Source organism: Nasonia vitripennis, chromosome 2, assembly GCF_009193385.2.
Source record: "Nasonia vitripennis strain AsymCx chromosome 2, Nvit_psr_1.1, whole genome shotgun sequence".
Taxonomy (NCBI): Eukaryota; Metazoa; Arthropoda; class Insecta; order Hymenoptera; family Pteromalidae; genus Nasonia; species Nasonia vitripennis.
In genome coordinates this window covers 29,277,227-29,292,872 of record NC_045758.1, presented here as the reverse complement: position 1 = coordinate 29,292,872, position 15,646 = coordinate 29,277,227, and the positions used below count along the sequence as shown (strand labels likewise).

The 15,646-nt window shown below is 44.7% G+C and overlaps 1 protein-coding gene across 2 annotated transcripts in view; it reads left to right on the top strand.

Annotated features, from left to right (window-relative positions):
- The first annotated feature begins 1,933 nt into the window (after nucleotides 1-1,933).
- The window catches only part of LOC100120347 (bifunctional heparan sulfate N-deacetylase/N-sulfotransferase), a 106,867-nt gene continuing 93,154 nt past the window's right edge, over nucleotides 1,934-15,646 (top strand). The window contains exon 1 of one of the 2 annotated variants that reach the window (XM_031924711.2): nucleotides 1,934-2,406. The gene's annotated coding sequence lies outside the window, so the exon portion shown is untranslated. Of the gene's footprint in view, nucleotides 2,971-15,646 lie in introns of both variants that reach the window. The other variant, XM_001603946.5, reaches the window with a different exon arrangement.

Sequence of the window (15,646 nt, the reverse complement as noted above, 5' to 3'; positions counted from 1 at the left end):
TTTTGGAAGAGTAATAACCGAGCAAATTAACCGATAAAAACTTGTCGACTCCAAAAAAAAACTTTTCCGTTACCTCGCACTAACAAAATCACCCGCAAAAGCATCAATCCACTCAATAAAATAAAATCCCACCCCAGCATTCTCCATTCGCACTTCAGCCCACATTTAACCCAACTATTAATCTATGTACCCGCGACACGATCGACTTCAAACGCAGTATTTACACGGCACATCCATTCTCTCCGTTTGCTCCCTTTTTTCTGGAAAAAAGAGAAAAGCAAGAAAAACTCCAGCTGCGCACTAACACACGCGCAGAGATCGCGAAGGTGCATACACGCATAAAAAAGGGAAGCGAAAGAGACACCGATCCGTGTCTGCCGCTGTATATATAGGTATATGGGAGGAGAGAGAGAGAGAGAGAGAGAGAGAGAGAGAGAGAGAGAGCTCGACAAGGTATACAGGGAGGGGTTCCCTAGCTCGAGATCTGCCCCCACCGAGCTTCCACCTGCGCTCCCCTCCCCTACGCCCCCCGCCTCGGGCTATCTCACTTGCGCCGCACGCATATTTATGCGCGCACTCATCTTGTTCTTTCTTTCGCGCACGCATGCATATACATACATACATGTATAGGGAGATGAAGAGCGGGCTGCGCGGGGGATTCTGCGAGTTTCTCGCGCAGCAGCGGGTATACATAGGCTATCTACCTGATGCGGTTGTGCCGCATTTCCACTGGCTTGGGGATGATTTTTCAGTTTGTAAATGTGATGATTATTGTGGGGTGAATTTATAGAACTGACAATTTTTGGAGTTTCTTATTGCGAAGTAAATTGCACGGCTAAAAGCGACTTCATCGATTCTTCCTTATTCAGATAAATTTTAATTATATAATAAGAATTAAGTTTGCTACTGAATTTCCTTACTCTTTTCTCCAAAGGAAATTAAATTATTCTATTGGATTGTTTTAATGCAGGTGTGAATAACTTACGAGTTTCTCCGCGATTTTCTTTAATTCGTGTAAAACTGGCTTTCTTATTATCTTATCTTACATTAATTGAATCCGTTTAAAAATGTACACGAACTGTCCAAGTATTATTGGAAAATGCGTTATAACCCCACCGGGTACGAGTTTCACAAACGTTTCTTTCGACCATAGTAAAATACGTAATAGAACGTTAAATATTTGCTTTCGTTTTCGCTTCGTAAGCTGCATACGCAAAATTGTAAAAGTCGGTAAATGTATAGGTTAGGCTACTTTCACTTTATAATATTCAGCCTAACCATTTCCAAGCGAATATGGTCACGCGCATTCCTTCTCCTAAGTATATGTTTCTCATTTCCACGTAAAACTACAATATGAATAACATCAACGTACGAAATCATTATCATTAAATATATTAAGGACTCACCAACACCAGCATTCCATCAGCAAATCATCAATCTCCCATCATACTAGCTCACATTACACACTGCACCCTTACAAGTATACACTCGCACCTGAAAAAAAAACAGAAACTCACAAAGTAAAATCCGTTTCCTCCTTCCTCCCGAACGAAAAGAGAACCGTCATATCGGCTCACCTGCGTGCGTGCATCGATCCGCTCTTTCCTCACAAAGAGAGAAGCGCCCGTAGCCCTTTAAATTCGCAAACAATAACAAACGCTCTTACCATTCTTCTCCTTTATACCCTTTCCCTGGTTCAACTTCCCTCCCAGGGCTACTATATGCACAGCACTGCACTGGCCATAGTGTAAACCTAACCTTTAACTCTCCCCACCGAGTCTCTCTCTCTCTTGTTCTCCTCTGCCTTCAACAGCTCCCCTACCATCTCTCCGTCTCTCTCTCTCTCTCTCGCCCACGACTAGCAGCGCTCGCTTCGTCTCTTTCTCCTCTCCTCCGTGCGCGAGTAGCGGTGTGCACTGGCGCCGAGAGGCGGCACGACAGTTCGACGCCGGTCGCGCAGCCAGCATGGCTAGCTCCTCGTCGTCGCGCTCTCGCTTACCGTCGCCCAGCTGTACTAGCGCCCAGGCGATGAGCAAGCATTCGCCGACGAGACACCAAGCGAGACGTATCGTCGTCTGATCCGTATACGCGATTAGCACGCGCTGATGCAGTGTCGTTCTTCGTCTGCATGACATACGAGCGCGGGCACTCGGGAGAGAGAAACGAGAGGTGCCAGTGCTGCTGCTGCTGATCGCAGTGGAGACGCCAGATGCGCCGAGCGAACATAACCTCGAAAGGGACACACACGTAGTGCTCGGGGAAGATTGTTGTCGTTCTCGCGAGTGCGGAAGCTTCGCGATTCGCTATGATAGACTGACTACGCGCTGCTAGTCGAGACGAGGACGGTTTCGAGGTTAGGTTGCCCGAGAGCACCCAGCACACAGCAGTGATTCGCCCGTTCTAGCGGTTGTATACATCTTTCTCTCTCTCTATCTCTCTCTCTCTCTCTCTCTCTCTCTCTCTCTCTCTCTCTCTCTCTGCGTCTTTTTCCCCCGCGAGTGCGCGATTCGTTTCTCAGTTTTTCCGCTCGCTTTTCGTGCTCCGCGAGAAAGTGTACACACGACGAGACGATATCTACGACCGTGTGTTGACACTCGCGCGTGTGCGCGCGCGGCTGCAGGCAGGGTAAAGAAACTCGCAAGGCCAAACCGCTGCATAAGTACACACACACACACACACACGCACGCACGAGGGTTTCGATTTTTTTTCGTCAATGCCCTCGTCCCCCCCTCGGCAGCGTCATAATCGTATACATCGAGAGTGTTTTCGTCGAGTGCGGTTTTGCAGAACTGTTTATGCGAAGAGCTGTATACTACTTACTACCACATAACAAGAAGTATTTTATTTTTGTTGCGTCGACGAGTGAAGGTGAAGGAATAGGCGCTTCCGCTTCTTTTTAGAGGAGAGATTCGTCTGGCTCTCCTGGTTGGGATCATTCTGAAGAGGCTGCCGGGGATCGTGCTTGCCATGGTGAGTGTTTTAGCGTGTTTTTTTCCAAGGGGGGCCTGAGTGGAATTTTTCGGGCGATGTTTGTACGGACGATTGTTCGGGGACTGCTGATGAATCTGGTTATAAGGATATTAGGAAGAAAGGAACGGCTGTGTGTTGCTTGTTGCCTACGAATATTAGAATACGTTATCGATGGCCTTTTCTGTACGTCACGTGAACTGGCTATAAAATTCCTTTCGCTTTGAGGGGGTTTTGATATATAGTGGTGTAGTGTATATACACAAATAGTGCAAGCGTTAAACGTAGTTATACTGTTGCTTCGAACGTTTGATAAACACGTCATTCATACGGTCATTTTATCAGTAATTGCGAGGATGATTGAAAGTAATAATTTCAATTTCATACTCGTACGTGCAATCGCATGTCATTATCGCACTGGATTTTAAATACCGAGTAAACTAATAAATTCTTACGCATTTTTGCAGTGTAATCGCAGTGTATATAAATATACGTGGTTTCAGTACAGCGAGTAAAACTCATTTCAGTGACACAGCTAATGAAATGTTGTATCGACCGTAAAAATAATAACGCATCTTTTCATGTACATCATGTTCGGCATATAAAAACACGTCTGTTCTATTATACGTTTCATGCAGGGTAGGTCAGGCCGTATTTTACAGTATTTTTCCGCAGTGTTCGACAAATTGAAATACAACATCCACGTCGTCGCGGTTTACAGTGAGATTACTGTTTGTTACTCTATGGTACCTACTCACTTTTTTATAAACACTAAAACTTTTCTGGTATTTCGAACGTGTTACTGATATCAAGTCGGTATAGAATATTATTTTCAAGATATCGACCCGTACAAAATGTAGACATTTTTTAATTAAAATCGTTATGCAATTTCAAGGTATGTATATGTTTCCCTTCATAATACATTCATCGATTTAATTGACTAATTGTACGCGTTATAGACAAACAATAGCAAAGCACGTAATTAACAATCCCATGAATTGGCTACTGATCTGCTGTGCTTAATTGAATCATTCGGATGTGATCAATTGCTATAATTACCAAAATTGAAAACAAAAGCTTTTTATGTAAGGTGATGAACAGCTGAATTCTTGCAGCAGTATGAATAGCTCGAAAAAAACATAAATAAATCTCATTCGCAATCCGTTCCAAAGAAATTCAAAGCGATAATTTTTTTTCAAATGCAATAATCGCCAAAACATTAATAAACTAGCAGCAAATAGCCGGCATTTCAATTCATTATAGACGGCATCGTAAAACAGCCAGTCAATTCAGGTTCTGCAAGCCGCTTTCGATTACTCGCAATAAAATTCCCCTACACACACGCGCGCGCGCGCTTATACCTCCACAGACGCACGCAAGCGATTATCGGGTCATCAGGGCGATATAGACGCGCGTAGCTTCTGAAAGTAAAAAATGCCTTTCGACTTCTTCGTTCGAGAGAGTGAAAGATAACGGTACACGCATTGCGTCATATGTGAATCCGTCTATAACACTCACATTTTATGGCTCTCCCCCTCTCCCTCTCTCTTTCATCAACGGGTTTTTCAAAGCTCACCACTATCTATCTGTATTATAGGCGTCATTCGCACACACGGTAGACATGCAAGATGAATAACATAATCGTCTTTTATCTACGTTTGCGCGAGAGCGAGGCACGGCGAAACATCAAGCCCGTCTCTCATTCTCGAGAGAAGCCGTATACACACACAGACACAGAGAGGCGGTATGGCGCACAATGGTATTTATAACGGCCGGATTTCGGCTGCGCGCAAGCTCTCTCTCTCTCTCTCTCTCTCTCTCTCTCTCTCTCTCTCTCTCTCTCACGAGAATAATTGAATTCGCGAGTTTATGCGCCGCGAAGCCATTATAAACAATGGCCAGAGTGAGCTGCTATCATTTTCATAAATTTTCGTACGGTCCCGTGGTTTTCCGCAATCACCGCCTCGGGTTGTAAACGCGCGAGCGAGTTCTGTCTCTCGTTCTCTCTCTTGGCGCGTTTCATTCATTCAGAGTCGCTGCGTGCGACTCATTGGCCTAGTTTTGGGGAAGAGAGCATGAGCCGCTGGAATTGTCGGGGCAGCGGCCGGTTCTGCTTATGCTACTGCTTCTCTCTGCTCCTGCTGCAGATGGATTTATTTGTCAACAGCGAGAGACTCTTATGAGAGAGAGAGAGAGAGAGAGAGAGAGAGAGAGAGAGAGAGAGAGAGAGAGAGAGAGAGAGAGTTCTCTTTCGCACGAGAGTATGATGATTATTATTATTGTGTGGGTGTGTGTTGAGCTTGAGTGGTTATTTCTTTTTTTAGAAATTTTCTTTTTCTATTTGAGGGTAGTACAACGAAACTTCTTCGTCTTATTTATATTAATAATATACAGAGATATTGAGTTATTAAAAATGATGTTACTTTTGTAAGGATTTCGCTCGATATTAATTTGCGTAGTCTTGACATTTTGCATATTAGCATGCGCAACTTTTTCATTACTGCGTGTCATCTGTGGTCGACTCGTTACTCGATGTTTGTGGCTGAAGGAGATGAATCGCTTGGATGCTTAATGCAAATTCGCTAAAAAAAGGCGAGAAACTCTGGCGACACCGTAATGGATATGGAATATGAGGATGTAAAGATATCTTGCCCCCAGTCAACGGCACCGAGATGATTTATCTTTTGGCGAATACATTATCCGCGCACGATATTTTTACTGTTGATATGTTAAACTAGAAAAACCGTGTTGAGCTTTTAAAAAGTTCGTGGTTCATCAATCAAATGCTGCCATTATCGCTCTTGCGTCATAAGTTACATTCAACATAAAGTAAATAATCTAATTTTATCACTTTTTCGGTGGTCTCGTTTAATGTATAGATTTTCTTGTACATCGCTCTTTCTACGTTTAATAAAAGTCTGCGAATGTAGAAATTTCTGTAAAGTGTACATAGTTTTCATAGTGTAATGCAGGACTGCACTCAAAGTCGAAGGAAAGTTTGAAACTTTTTCCAACATTTTCTGCATGCATTTCTGCATGAGACATTCGAAGCAATAATAAATTTCAAAGTAGTCGCGCCATAACATACCGATATAAGAATGAAACAATTTTAGTAAGTTTCTTTAGAATGCAATTCAATTTTTAGCATATGAATGAGTTCAAAGACATGAAAGACATTTGATCATTTATTTTTAATTAACATGAGTTGTATTTTGTTAGATTGTTAAGCTTTTGCGTTAATAGAGATTTACATTTCTTATCGTAAATTACTGTGTCCTTGGACGTCGCTTTAGAAGCGTCTGAGTTATTCCTCCCAGTAAGAATATATTGCTCCCAACTTAGCTACTACCCATGGCGACTACAGCTATAAATTCTTTCGACAAATGTTTGCAGTTCTTTAATATGCGAAACTTTAATAACGCAAAATTTTGCAATTTCTAGAATATTGCGGAAAAAATAATTAAAAGTTGTCCGGAGACTGGGGGCATGATTACAAACTTTGACAAAAATTTTCTTGGAGGTAATTTATAATTTCAAAGTTAAGGAAACGTAGAGTATACATTTTTTTCGTGTTTATATCGTCAATCAAAATATTGAACACTCAAAATCTCTTGTTAAGAAATGATGCAATACATTTTTTCGATAAAACGTAGTGTATAATATCTCCGTGTATTATATGGGACGTTAAAATTGTATGAGTCATTAATCTACACACAATCATTCTGCATAGTCAAGATAAGCCGTTTGCACGCATAAATCGATCAATTTCGTTTCCTCAACATGAGAAAAATAACTTCTTTTCCCTTAGTAGGAAAGAAAAAAAATTCGATCACTCGCACGAACACGTAACTTGTCTGCTTAAATCTTTCAAACTCAATCCATTAGCGCAGCATAATTACGAATTCCCCGCCGCATCCAGTCTATGCAAAAGTATACGAAGAAACAGAAATCAAACAGAGCAGCGCAGAGCGAGAGAACATATTCGGATAAACCCATCAGCCTGATGAAAAGAAACTTCCGCCAGCGCTGAAGCCCTACATACACTTTCCACTCGTCCGCAGGTACATGCAACCAGCGCGCTTTTGTTGCTCTCGAACACCAGGAAAACTAGCCAGTGAAAAGTCGAAAACAAAAAAGCTCGAGCATCATTAGTTGATTGCGCTCCAGCTCTCTGCTACTGCTGCTGCTGTGCCAGAGACAGCCTCAGCCGTATGTACAGCATCGACGAGAGAAAGAAAGAAAGAAAGAAAGAAGGTGAGGAGACACAGAAGGGAGGTATACCCCAAGGTCGCTGATTGAATTGGTCCGCGTGTGCGCGCGCGAGAGAGAAAAGAAGATGACGACGCCGAGGAGGCTTTTGCACTCTCGGCGGCGGCGGCACGACGTGAAAGGCAAAAAAGCCCCGGGAAAAAGGGATTTCGGCCGCTCTGTTTTACGAGGACAAGGGAGTATAAGAAAGAAAGAAAGTAGCAGTGTCGTCGTCGTCGTTGCTTCCGCGCGCGCAGGCGACAAGAGGAAAAAAGTAGCAGGTCGCGAGAAGGAATTCAAGTGTTCTTCTTTAAACGCGGCTCACCTTTAATGCTACTCTTTCTCTGTACCGCGAGGTAGAAACCCTCGTCATGAAGCTCTCGCCCGGCAGCCTGGGACGTAGTAAAAATTCCGCGTCTGGGGGATGCTGCTGCTGCTGTGCCAGCCAGGTAACTGTAGAAAGAAGGAGAAAGAAGGGACGGAAAAGGTGGCTCGAGCTAATGATGGTAAGGAAGCTACGCGCAGCGGAAGAAAGCCCGCGCGCGCAAGGCAAGAATGGCTCTCGAGAGGAGAAAGACGAAGTGGAGTAAGGAGAGGAGGTAGGATAATGTTTAGTTTAGTAAAATTGAGCTGTGTGTTTCGAGGTGTCGAGACGCGTACACACACACGCGCATATTCCTAAGATAGATGTGGTTTACCGGGGAACGTGCCGCTGATGCTGTTCTCCGCGGCTCTGGGGTAACAAATTGAAGAATTTCACGCTGTTGCGGTGTTTGCTCGCTGAAATTATGTTTGTTTGCGGCAATTTGTTTGCGTTCAATGTCTCTCACTCTTCGCGCGAGCTTTCGAAAGCGTGTTTCGTTAATTAGCTCTCCTTACGTTTGAAATTTTCCATTTTACTATAGCTTTGCCTGCCGCCGTTGGTAATAGAAAATTCGAGGACGGAAAAATGGGAAAATTCAAACGTGAAAATGCGGAAGTTGACGAAGGCAAATGCAATAAAGAACGCGCATCCCCGACAGCGCGCGGGGAAGCCGAGTAAGCTGCCGACGCGAGCTCTCGGAACCGAAGCTTGAGCCTCTTCCGACACTTTTCATTGGACCCGGTGGAAAATTACTGGAATCCGACGGGGCACGCCCTCGCGCTCTCTCACCCTACGCCGCACTGCCGTTGCGTCGAATCGAATTATCGCTGGCGCGCGGATGGTACTCGATAACGAAATTTGATTTATTTTCTTTCACTGCATACTCGCCCCCCCCCCCCCCCCCCCCCGAGCGTACGAAGAGTTTTTCGCGCGCTTTTGCCGTTCACTTTTTAATTGCTATATCCGCGCTCTTCGACGGATCGACCGCCGGGGTGGATTCTAGGCTAAATTAACGTCCGGTCTATGAAATTTCGAATGGTACACTCGACGAGCCTTCTTTCATTGGATTTATTGGGGAATTTTTATTAGTTAGAATATAGTCCTTGGTATTGACGCTTTAGAGATTTAAAGTCGATAGTTAATTTTTGCTGAATACGCTTTATACTATAAATTCTGATCGATTCCTTAAGAAACTGTCCCTGAAAAGCTGTGTTCGATATCAATGCAAATTCGCAAAATTCCCGAAGAGGCATCTACATCGAGCGAATTGACCACCATCACGGAAACCTTCAGTACGTACGGTCAGAGTATATATCCCTCATGAACTCTTCTACCTACATTTTTCCACCTCACGTTGGTTCATGAGCGGTCACTTTTATTGCCGTACTTTGACCTGGCTTATTCGCACTTGGCACTTTTTTCGTTACCGTTTTCTCAAAGCTCGTCACCCTATGTCGGTATTAAAATTTTCTTTAATATCGAAAAATAAATTAATATCTGCGCGCGTGATGTATCACCCTGGGTATAGGGTGAGGGACAGGCGAAATTAAAATATTTCACCGCATTATAACAACAATGTATAGACGGTAATTTATTACGCTCAGGCTGATATATTTGGTATCGGACTTGCTGTAATGGTATCAGGCTAAAGCGTATGTATAGCGGAGCACACGTGCTGCTGCTGCTCCTCTCGTGTATAATTAAACGAATTTTAATGAATTCTGCGTTTGATGTAGAGGGAGGAGTGAAGAGTATTGCGTTTATTACGGAAATTTCGGGCCGGAAAGGAATTCGTTAACATTAATTTTGGAAAATCACATGAAGCGTTAACCCTTCGGCAAATAATTTAACATAGCTGGCGCATTGTTATTTATCGTTACGTCTGGATACTCAATGTTAAGTGCGTTTTAATTTAAGACAAAATGTGTATCATTTGCGCTCCGAGTATCAAGTGGCGTAATTAATTACCCAAGCTATATTGTTATTATTTACCGTCAACGTTAATTGCACAAACATTCGTCGCGTGTCGGTAATACCGTCAAGCCCGCGCTGGTATTTTTTACAATTAATGTAAATATGTAACGGAAACAAGGAAAAATCCACTCTTTGTCCCCGTCGACGTGCGCATATTTTCCATTCCACGCTAATTAACGTCCCCGTCTCCTGTTTTCTTGCAAATTGAGCAGTACGCGCTTGAGCTTTTAGTTTCCCCAGGCAACCAGCAAACTCTCATTTCTTCATCCTCGATTGGCTCCTCTCGACTACCACATCCCTGGAAACTTAGAAAAAAAATAAAGACTCTTTCGGGTTCGAAAAAGCCGAAGTTTTTCACTTCTTTCCCCGAGCGTTGCTGGAGGTTATACAGAGAACCAGCGTATAACGTTCTATGGAAAAAGAGCCGGAGGCACACGCGAGCGCTGCTGCAGGTTCGTGGCTCGTTCACCATGACCTAGGCGATTGGCTCTCCGGCGAACGTGACTTTCGATCGGATCCCCGACGCCCAAGTGCCGACGCCGGCGCTCCACTCGAGTGCGATCAAACACTCTCCTTTTTTTTCCTCCTATTTGCAAATGGTCTCGTAGCCCTGCGCTTCGGATTTTCTTGAGCGATTGCGGCGCCTCCGCCGACTACGACGGACTTCTTGCTTTTTTTTCTTCTTCTCCCTCCTTTCTACAGGCTATACACCAGCTTCTCTCTTACTTGCTTTGTGTCAAGTGGCACTGAGGGGGCTATTAAAGGCCTTTAGACACGACGGCAAATTGCGCCTGATACGTGTAACTTGATAAAGACTTTCTTCTTTCTCTTCGCGCCCGAGCTCCTTTTTATGACGTTCCGACATTTTTTTTAGTTCCGGCACTGCGGGAAGGTTGTAATTAAGGCTTCCGAGGGAGAGAGAGTGAGAGCAGCCCCGAGGTGGATAAGTGTGCGCTAGCCGCCGCCGTGGTTGATTGATTGCACGGAATGCTTTTTATGGTCGAGTTTTTCCGTGGATTTAAAGGAAACGGTATAAGGTCGAGCCTTAGAAGGTGTATGTGCGCGTGAGCTGCAGCACTGAATGCTCGACTGGCTACCGATGGCAGATCTTAATTAATGTTTTGGAAAAAAGCGCGCTAGAGTTGCCTCGACCGCTTTGCGCAAATTTGAATTTTCAGTCTTATTGCGTCAGTTTCTTTTGATGAAAATCTAATTGCGAAATGCCTCGATACAGCCGATCGGATAAATTAAACGCTCTATCGGGTATCCAGAAAATTCGATACCAAATTCCACGAGAGAGTTTATTTCGCGTTTTCTCTCTCCAACAATACAGAGACGAACGTCGCTGCATTACTTCCGTATGAATAAACCAATCGGGAACATGAGAGAGCCCGGTCTCTCGGCGCAAAATTCTCTTAGGCTCCATCACACACACACACGCGCCGACTCTGCTAAATAATCCCTTCTCTACTCCCACACAGTCACACACATACTCGTTCAGAATTCGAGAGGCTCTTGGGCCCGTAAAACTGGGTTAGCCTTAATGTAGGTTAGTTCAATCAATTACTTCCGTATGGATCGCGCATTCGCTCCGTGTAAACGCGCTCGTTAGGCGCTACACGACGACGACGACGGTGGCGATAGTGTGGCCAAGGTACACTGCGCAGGTTAAAACTGAGGCGATGAGGTAGAGCCGTTAAAAGGGAGGAGGGGCGCGCGAGAGCGACGACATAGCAGCAGCAACGCCGCTGCTGCTGCAATTACGCTCGGCGTCACGCTGTCACATACAGGAAGGCCTTTGGTGTCTCGGCTGAACGGCCGACACGTTCTCTCTCTCTCTCTCTCTCTCCCCGAAAGCCACGAGACTCATTAGCACTTCATAAGCGAGGGAGGAAAATAAGAAGTGGTGCGAGGCGCGCTTTATTAAAGGGATTTTTCTCCGATTGAAAATGCTCCTAGCGTTGGGGTTCGTTAAATTAATCGTATACCATGGCACATACAGCCGTTCCAATTACCAACGTGTAGACGGAAAAAAGGAAACGAAAGACGAGGGAGAGAGAGAGAGAGAGAGAGAGAGAGAGAGAGAGAGAGAGAGAGAGAGAGAGAGAGAGAGAAGTGCAAGAGAGCGAGTTTGCGTTAGAAGCGTCGCGTGTACGCGCGTCTACGCAGGGCTTGAAGCAGTACCGAGATAAAGGCTAGAACAGAGGTTGAAAAGGTAGCCGAGAGAACAGAGGAGTAAATGAATATTCCAGCTCGCGCACTCGCGGTCGACAATTTTCCCTCAAAGTACATTTCGCTTTCGCATAATGAACAGCTTGAATGAGAGAGAGACGCGTCACCGCTCTCTAATGCCAAAAAGTAATGAGGATTACAAAAGCAGCGTGTGCGTATTGTTGTTGTTCCCGTGCGGGGAAAGATAAAAAAGTGAGAAAAACAAAAGGATGTAGATTGATCTTGAATAATTTCTACTTTGTAACCATTGTGTACCTAAATTTATGCTAACCCGGAGTATGGATGAATTGGCGCTAATCGATCACTGATGTAAATTATTCTGTCAAAGGGGTTATTATCGAGGTCATTAAACGGTATCTGTACACTGACACGTGCATTATAACTTGAACGCGAATTTCCAATATATTTTGTTGATTATCTAAATAGAAGCGATCGCTTTGTGTGTATACGTGCAATAAGCATAATCCATGAATAATTCAATGTTAAACTCGATGCGCAAAGGAGTAACAATTTTCCCGTGTTTGTGCAATCACAGTAATGCGCCCCTGTGCATGTCCAGTAAATTACGAGATTGCAAATTTCCGAACCGAATGAATGCGAAGCCGCCACTGATTTTCCAAACTTATTCATTCCAGTTAATTATGCGAGAAGCTTTACATGCCATATACCACCAATTGCATCTTCTCTCTCGATCCAACCAAAAGAACAACGCGTGCAGGCACTGATCGCCTATCTCAAAAATAGCCACAGCGTAACAATCCTCCTCCCAAGAAAGATCGCCGATCTATTTAAAAGTATCCTATCCGCCCACGTCTCGGACTACTATAGCATCCACAGGGTTAAGTAACCGCTGATGCAACCGGCCAATTCAGCGGTATGTGCTCGCACGTGTGTGATACTACACACTCAGCGCAGCGAGAGGAGAAACAGCAGCGAAACGAACGGGGAGACAGCCAACAATGAAGAGAGAAAGAGAGAGGGTGAGAGATATGAAGGGATGGTTAGCCGGCGAGTGGAAGCTGCTGCTCCGTGGGTAGGGTCGACTCAATTACGCGCTACTCTCATCCAGCGAGAGATAGCGTTATACGGTAACCAGAGAGCAGAAGATGAACGAAGAACGACTGGAAGAGAGGAGTAAGATACCAAGAGCGGAAGTGGCAGGCTTTTGAGTAATGGCAGCTTTTTGGAATTTCTTCGTTTGATTTTCTCTATACACGTGGGTCTGCATTGTGCATCGAAGATCACACGCGGTATCGCGTTACGTCTAGCGAAGATGAATCTCGTGCGTTCGAAGAATGCAACGGCACATGTGTGCTATAGGTATATAGCTATGCGCAGCGGAGCGTCGTTTCTCTCTATATAGCCGTGACACTTTGTGCTCCCTCTCCTTCTCTCTCGAGCAAACGGCTTCGAGACAGCTATACCAATCAGAACTTCCTCTATCCATAGGCCGGCTGTATACGTTCCCGTTTCAGCAGCCACTGCAAAGAGAGAGAAATTTTCGAAGCGCGCGCACGAGCCTCTATATCCCGGCGTCCTACTTTTGCCATAGTTTTTTAGATTCTCTCGCCCGACACTTTTGTTGCTCAGTTTTGCCCACTTACCTGCGCCAACACAGAGTGAGAGAGGAAGTCGCGCTATCCTCTCGCAGAAACGAACTGACTTTTTAAGTAACGTTTTTCCGCTTCTTATATTTTTTTCTCTCCCTCGCTAGGGAGTTTTCCAAGTATAAAACTGCGAAGCAAGTCCGGCACTTTAAAAGTAATCCTAAATAAGTAAATAAATATCGTTATAGCATCCAGCGTAAAAATATAGTCTCCGAACGATAGAAAAATCGAGCAAAACAGCCGACACACATTATCAATCGTTACTCGCTCCGATAGCCGCTAAAGTCAGCGCGCGCGCGCGATGCCGCTGAGAGACAAGCGCATACGTAAGATCAATAAAAGTGTAGATTCCCGACGGGTAGCTCGCCGCCGGGGTCATCGCCGCCGATGCAAATGCATACGCCATTCAACGATCTCTGAATATCTCCATAGGCTCGTCTACTCTTCTCGCACAATTATATATATGTATATATCCAGCTCGGCTATAAGTAGTCGTAGACGAGGCTGCACACGTTGCGACGACGAGGTTGATTGAAGTCAATGAACGATATATACCGACGCAAAAATCACCAACTATTCGTTCTGGCCTAAGTTGCTGGATAATGTACGTGCGCGAGTGACGTATGATGTGTGTGAGGCTAACGTCGCAAGATATTTAGATTCAATGCGGGTGAGGATTGAATCGCGTTGACTCGAAAGTTTTCCAGTCAGTTTGATATGAATTCTTTTGTTAATTTTTACGTTATAACTCAAAAGAGTGAAACTTGTCTGAAAGACATCAAGAAATACTAAAATCAAGCCTTCCATTTAATCATCTCCCAGCATTTCAATATCCTGCTGCACTGATTCTCGGAAAAACAATTCTCCACGAAAGTAAACTTCCACTTTCCGGGGCTCGACGCAACTGTCGCTGCTCCGGAAAGCCACCCCCGCGGTGTAGCTCTTATATAACACACAAACACCCACACGCATCATAGCGCGCGCGCACAACCGATCCCCGCGGATTACGGAAGCATATTTTTCAAATCTCGGGTATCGCTCCCCTCATTACCCCCGGCAGATTAATGCTCACGATACGCCGCCGTTAAAATATGTATTGCAAACGTCGCGCAAGAAACGCGATTCTTCGCTATAAGCCTACATCTCTCTTTCTCTCTCTCTCTCTCTCTCTCTCTCTCTCGATACAGTTTCATATTTCAGCATTTTGCCTATCTAAATTTCCATCGGCAAAGAAACATAATTTCCTTCCCTGCCAGTCGACGTCTATCACACGTACGTACACACACGCGCTTGCGCCGTAAAGTAATGGCGAATCGATAAGCAGCTTTTTTGTATGTAAGTGCGCTCGATGTAACCTGCTGCTGCAGAAAAAAAATGGAAGAGCACAGCCGCATAAGAGAGAGAGAGAGAGAGGAGAATTAGTCGACGTCTTGGGAAGTCTGTCGGAGTTTTTTTTCGTCTCGAGGCGACGTGAGCTCGTCGAGAGGCGTATAAGACAGCTGTAGGTGTACGCGCGCGTGTGTGTGTGTGTGTGTGAGAGAGAGAGAGAGAGAGAGAGAGAGAGAGAGAGAGAGAGAGAGAGAGAGAGGGAGAGAGAGAGAGAAAGAACGGAAAGACTGGAGAGGAAAATAGACTCGCTGCGATCGGTCGATACGTTGGTTTATTATTCTAACGGATGCCGTGCATGGAAATATTAATGCATACACGTTAGACGTAGCCTGTCCATATGCGAGCTTTCATATGTATATTTGAGCAGCTGCGTTGTTGATGTTGAAAACTTACTGAGTGCCTGTGCTGTATTTTTATAATAACAGTGGTTTTGTTACAATTACAATAGCAATAACAAAATCTTTCTCTTTATTTTTCAGGTGAGTTCAATAGCTTCTTTTCCACATGCATACACTCGTCGATTCGTAAGTCAAAATCATACACGTAAGTCAAATCTTATCCTAAACTCTTACATCAACGACAATGCGATAACCCTAGTCCACTAAAATTTCGCTCCATCAACTCAACTCGGCAATAATCATCGTCCTCGATTCTAACTCCACCGCGCAACGATATTCCGATATAAACTTCTCGCTACTGCCAGACACGCGTATACGTATCGATACACGCCATCGCTTGAAAAGTACCTTTACACGGAATTCACCTTTGTACGTCAACGCGATATCACGCACAGAGCCGTGGCGTATAATATTGTATACTTAAGGGACGATTGCCGCTCGGTCGTCTCTGGCACGTGTCCAGTACG